The sequence below is a fragment of the Haemaphysalis longicornis genome, unplaced genomic scaffold (genome assembly GCF_048455015.1).
Source record: "Haemaphysalis longicornis isolate Haplotype H1 unplaced genomic scaffold, Haemaphysalis longicornis Haplotype H1 scaffold_1, whole genome shotgun sequence".
In the NCBI taxonomy this organism is placed as follows: Eukaryota; Metazoa; Arthropoda; class Arachnida; order Ixodida; family Ixodidae; genus Haemaphysalis; species Haemaphysalis longicornis.
The window spans coordinates 174,293,294-174,299,478 of record NW_027526203.1 but is presented as its reverse complement, the minus strand read 5'-3'; the positions used below and the strand labels follow the sequence as shown (position 1 = coordinate 174,299,478).

Sequence of the window (6,185 nt, the reverse complement as noted above, 5' to 3'; positions counted from 1 at the left end):
GCTCGAGGGGGCCCTGACCAGGCAGAGGAGAACGGGAACTCGTGACCCGCAAGCGCGGGGCGCGGGAACCCAAGTATTCTCTGTCGGGTCAGGTTCAACCCTCGAGTTCTAGGCCCAGTGTTTCTAGGACTGCATAGACTAGAACATTAGAAGGGTAGACCGCGCCCTGCGAGGCCGGCACCTACCCCACGCAGGATCCTGTAAATAAAGTCTTTTCTCTCTCTCTGAGCGGCACAGCGGAGCGCCGTAGCAGACGACAGAGCGGCTTCCCCCGTCTCGTGCAGTCAGTGAGCATGTTCCGGGTGTCTCCAATTCAAGCCACTTCTCGGCGCCGGCGCTTCGCCGAGCGCAGCGGCCACGCGCTCGCCGTTTCCCTTTAACAGTGGACCGCACTGTACCTTAAAGTTTACCCTAAGTTACGTGTTGATCCAGCATTTTACATGTAAGTCCACTAAGGAGACGCATAAATCCTTGGTGTCCCAGCAACGGTTGGAGCGTTTAAAAATCACATACGCTCTCATTGAATCGTTAATAAATCCCTGGAAAGAAGGATTAGCAGTGTAACATTTTAGTAGGCAGCGAAGTGTTTATTGCACTCTTTTCACACAAAGCAAAAGATGAAAGTCCAGGCAGCGATCGTCGTCAGCAAGGCCACACCACCGGGCAGTTTACGACACAGCGAGTGAACCAGCCGGCCGAAGCCGGCGGCCTGCAGTTCCAGGAAAAGCAGCTGAGTGGGGACTCCAAGCGCAACAGCGGGCAGCCGACAGCATTCCTCCTCGATGAGCGGGCGACTCCGGGCCTCAGCAACGACCTCAGCTCAGACACGGCTTCCGTAGTTGAAGGGCGCTGGAGATCGGTACTGGCCAGGAATGCCGGTGTCCCTGCGACCAGCACTGCAGCTCTGAAATCAAGTGAAACGAAAATAATCTGACAAATTAGCTTGACTTGCTACTCTACATGGAAATAAAAAAAATAATGGAAGATCCATCAGTGGATCTTTAGCAATGCATCAGCATCTCGTCCTTCTCCCTCGCGAACACGAGGCTTGCCCGACGCGCACGCCCTGCTCGGCTTAAGAAAATCGCAGCAAGGCGTTTCTCGCACGCCCCTCGCACACCCCACCAATTGTGCTTAGAGCTCTAATCGTCTCAGTGGCCAGTTTTTCTCGCTTTAACAGCAGCATTGGCCGCCTGTCTCTGCTTTGTTTCCCACCAGTATTGGAATTTCGTCGCCGTCATTCCCAATGCATTCTGCTTTGCCGTTTACTTGGCTCTGTGCTCGCGCCACACTCAATTTTACAGCGCGTACAAGCGGTGACGGGGCGCATCCGTCGAGAAGCCAGACTACGCTCCGGGCAGAGGCAGTGGCGCGAACACAGCACCACCGCAGCCAAAGTGGCCTCCTTCCAAAGCGCCGGCTCAGTGCTCGGCTTGCTGTCCCCCTCTCCACACGCATTTTGTCGTTCTAACACACACACACACACACACACACACACACGCACACGCACACACGCACGCGCGCGCACGCACGCACGCACGCACGCACGCACGCACACACACACACACACACACACACACACACACACGCACGCACGCACGCACGCACGCACGCAAGCACAAACGGAAAAATTATAGGCGATGCTTAGAACTTTCTAAGAATGTAAAGCCGAAAACTTTCGTTGGACCTTTTGTTAGTGTGCTCTTGAACTTTCTGCTGAACTTCGTGGCCCTTCACCTCTTAACCAGGCGTGGGTGTGATTGTAGCGGTAGCAACACAAAAATGGGCTAAAAGCAAATGTTAACCACAAAATACAAACGGAACTCGCGCTCAAACCCGGAGCTCCTGACTCGAGCGCCAAGCATGGCCTCCGCGATCAGCTGCCATAATAGTAACAAAAGGTGCCAACAGATGGCGCCCCCCCCCCCCTAAAAAAAAAGTGCGAACGCAGGAAAGGAATTGAATTCAGCAAACGTCTACTGCGTTTATCACGGGAGGAAAAAGACAGGAGGGGAGGGGAGTCAGAGGTGGCAAGGGGCATGGCAAGGGCTGCAGGCCTTTCGAAGACATTTGCAGCGAAGCGAGTAAATGCGCGAGTTTTCCTTTGCCATTTGTCAGAGGACACTCCTCTGGCCCTGCTCTTTCCCTTTCCTGGCACGCGATGCAGGGTTCACGGTCCCCGGCTCACGCCGTTTCCTCGTGCGTGATCGCCGGCTCACGCTCCCCGGCTCGCGCAACATTTTTTGGACCACCTAGCTATTTTCGAAACCTCGCAAAACGCGTGCTTGCGTTCTCCTAAAATGTTCCGAATTTTGGTGTTCGCACCGAAACTACATGTGGGCCGAAATCTCCCGCCCAAGAGCGCTTCCGTTTTTCGCCTCTACGAGAAATACAGCCGCCGGAGAACCCGCGTGCTCAGCTGTACAACGCCTTAGTCACTAAGCCATCGGGGCTGGTCAGCCGAACACGCGCAGCCACATAGGCCTAACTAGTGACACTAGGCCTAACAAGCCACCCTGCCGGTAGCCGCTAAGTATGAGCAAGAAGCGTAGCTCACGCGAATCCTGGAGCAGCATGTCCCGGACGAAGCGGGCCAAGTTCCCGGTCTGGGGGCGGGCCTCGAGACGACGCAGCTGCCTTAGGACGGGGGGCCTCTCAGAAGCCGAGGCGCCGCTGGACCAATATGAATCCCACGACGACCACCAGGCCGATGCCGACGATTACGCCCACGCCGACGCATAAGTACAGGCTCTGAATCGAGATCAGAGGCTTGTTGCGGTTCTCGGGCAGGCCGCTGCCCCGCATCAGAGACGCCTGAGAGCCTTCGAACATGACTGCTGCTGCTCAAGCGCGAGCTCCTCGGTCGTGTGCCGCGTGCGCCACGCCCACCGCCCGAGCTCGTGAGGTCGATGGCTATGCCAATGCCGTTGCTGAAAAGGACGCGCAAAAGTAGATGAAGCGCAAAAAGCGGCACATGCCCGCGGGGGATGGGAAAAGTTGATAACTGAAAATTAGTGTGTATATAGTGACCTCGTTTCGTTTAGGACTGGACTGGAAATGACTTTATTTCAATAAAACCTGCAGTGGGCTTGGGTCTGTTACGACCCCCGCCCCGACGTGTCCCACCGTCGCATCTTCTTTGCGGCCCTACTAAGCGCTAGCCCCTTTGCGGAGCCCGTGCCTTTCGATCGCAATGAAGACCTGGAGTTCTACAAAAAGAAATCTGCCTAGCAGGAAAAGCCTCCAATCTGCGTCACTAGCCTGTTTTTGGCGTATAGAGCTCCGGTCGTGACTGCCAGGTTGGCTCCTTTCTACCTGCCCGTGTGTCTTCATCTGCTTGGGGAAAGTCATTTGCGACATACAGATTCACTTTATCAGACGAGGCAAACGATCGATCACTCACCGCTATTACCTTTCCGCGATTGAGTGAAAAATACATGCTTTTCGCATCACCTGTGCGACCCTAAGGATCTCTTTCAATTTTTTATCTGATTTGTGCTAGTACAAGGTCTTCAACGCAAGTTCCCATTAATGAGAGCACGCATTTTCATTTTTTTTCTTTTGTTTACTGGGAGAGGTTTGGTGTATTTTACGTGAGTGTAGGCAGCGAATAGTACCGACAACTGCGTTTAATGGAAACGCCTCAGTATCAGGCAAGACTTATCTGCAGTTTCTATGTCGGGCAAGCTCTGTCATGAGCGGGACGAAATTATGCAATAGCCGTCTTACTTTCGCTACTTTTTCTTACACGTCAATTTTCTTTTCCTTTTTCTGGCGCCAATTCCCGTTGCAGCTCTCCATCTTTCGATTGACGCGCGTCAAGCGCCCATTCGGGGGCAGATACATTTCTCACCGGACGTCATCATATCGTCGTCGTCGTCCCTACCACCATCAGAATCGTAACCATAACAACTGTATACTCATTGTGATTCGTATTAAAGCCAGCGCAATAAAAACGATTGAAAGAATAGATGGCAAACAAAAAATTCACGAGTATGGCTTGGTGGGATAGTTGGTGATGCCTGTTAACAGGGTTACCAGCGCACGCAGACGGGGAATAATCAGCGCCTTGTCCTGTCCTTTCTTCCTTCTGTGTCCCCGTCTGCGTGCGCTGGTAACCCTGTTAATAAAACAAAAAAAAATATTAGGCTCTTTTCCGTGCCTAAAAAGTTGCAAGCCGCTGGGATTTATATGCACGAAGGTTTGTTGGCTGGTTAGTTGGTTCGTTGGACCTTTGAACCATGGCGCACGCCCACGCGGGGGATTGACCAAGAAGCTGCCTGTAATGATTAGGCTGTGACCCGGTTTATTTTGAGAGAAAAAAGAATAAAGTAAGAGGAAAAGATTGAGACAAAAAAGAAATCTTGTGATATAACAGAATAGTCAGGAAAAAATTAGCGGTGGCTTAGCTCGGCTATGCCAGGATATACGTAGCGTGAGCTAAGGTTGAGCTGGTTGTTCTTAGCTTTCCTGGTTGTCTAGGATCAGCTTGATTATCATGCTGACGGCATACGCATTATGTAACACGTGTATATTTATCAAGCGGCTCCGGCGCAGCGTCACCAATCGCCCCAGAGCTAAGCTGGTTCCACAGGCACACGCCGGTGTTGCTGCGACGCACGAGCCATCGGTTTCACACCCGGCCACCCCTCGCGTGATCACCAAGTGGACCGGGCCGCCACGTGTGGAACGGAGATCGGCGAAGGCGCTGGGCGCGTGGGGTGTGTGAGAGACGCCGGGCAGTGAGCAACGTTCTGTGCGCCGTGTGACGTCACTGCTCCTCGCGCATGCGCAGCACGGCTCTCCAGGAGCTACGCGAAACTGCTCAACCTCGGCCAGTGTAGCTCACGCTACAAAACGGCTGTAACTGTTGATTTACCGGAACTATCCCGAAACAAATTATATGACAATTAGCCGCTAAGACGACTATAAAAACACGCAGCACAGTTTCGCTGGTCATCCTTCTTCACAGAGTGGAAGGACACTGAATTTTACCAGCAGAGGTGCTTATGCCTAGCCTTTTCCGTGTGTCGCACCAAAAAACCTCCAAGCCTCAAGAAAAAATGTGGTCAGGGAGGACCCGGGAATGGAACCCGGGGCCAACACACCATGAAATCGGCCACTGGGCCACCCTTAAGGTCCGAGGGCTACGGGGTTAGCAGCGGCGGGAAACAAACATGTGCAGCCAATTGCAAAGGGAAAAAAAAAAAAAAACGCTTCCCACGGTCGGAATCTAACCTCGGTACTTTCATGTTATAAAACCGGCGTCTATACGATTGAGCCATCATCGCATTCCGGGAGCACAGCATTTACTTTTTGTTCGTAGCGCGGGCGTTGACTTTAGACTTGGCCGCGGGTTCTGGCGCGTGCTAACGCGTTCCACTTTGGGAGAGATGTGAAAGCCTACGGACGAACCCATCAGGACCTGCCAGTCATAGATCCATGTCAAGTGCAACAGTCGGGTCCCGACGGAGGGAGAGGGGCCGCAAGCCCTGCATGCTGATTCTCCAGCCCTGCGCCACAAGTGCAAGCTGCACCAATTTTTCTGTTAGAAGTGTGCGGACTAGCAGTGCGAAAGCCGCTAAAAGCTGCTTTTGTATGCAATGCTGTGCGTTCCTCTCAATCGGCTTAGCTTTGATGAAGAATTTAGCGCAACGGACATGTCTCGCAGTCGTCAAAAGTGCTACAAAGACCCAGCAACACTTTTTGAGCTTTTTTCTAAATCTCTCAAGTGCTTGCAGAAAGTGGCCAACAAACGCATCCATCGCTTAGAAAACGGGGCACAAAGTACCTCAGCGAAAAAGTACTGCGACACACCCATCAGAAAACTTAGAAACTTGTTCAAATGAATGAATGAATGAAATACTTTCTTGAACCAGGAGGCCGGCGACCCTGGGTGAGAATGGAATAAAGGTATGGTGTAAAAGAAAACAACTTGAGAACTTTAGAAAGATCACACTGCTTTAGAGTTCATAGAGACACAAGGAGGTCCACACAAGATCACTGAATGTCCGCAGGGTAGGGTAACACAATCCACGCAGACACTTCAGAGTGTTCGAAGTAGGTCACGCTTCATACACTCTGTAAAGGCGGCTTGTGAGGGCATAGATAACAATGTTTTCTAGTAGGGAGGGGTCACCCCTGACTTGTTGTAAGTGGTCGGTTTCATTTTCCGGAGTGGTACG

At 52.4% G+C, this 6,185-nt stretch overlaps 1 long non-coding RNA gene across 1 annotated transcript; it reads right to left on the bottom strand.

Annotated features, from left to right (window-relative positions):
- Positions 1-584: 584 nt before the first annotated feature.
- LOC144167330 (uncharacterized) lies at positions 585-2,916 on the bottom strand. The gene is made up of 2 exons (XR_013321957.1): positions 2,558-2,916; positions 585-904 (listed from the first exon to the last, which is right to left on the bottom strand). It is a non-coding gene; the product is annotated as an uncharacterized LOC144167330 (long non-coding RNA).
- Positions 2,917-6,185: the final 3,269 nt, after the last annotated feature.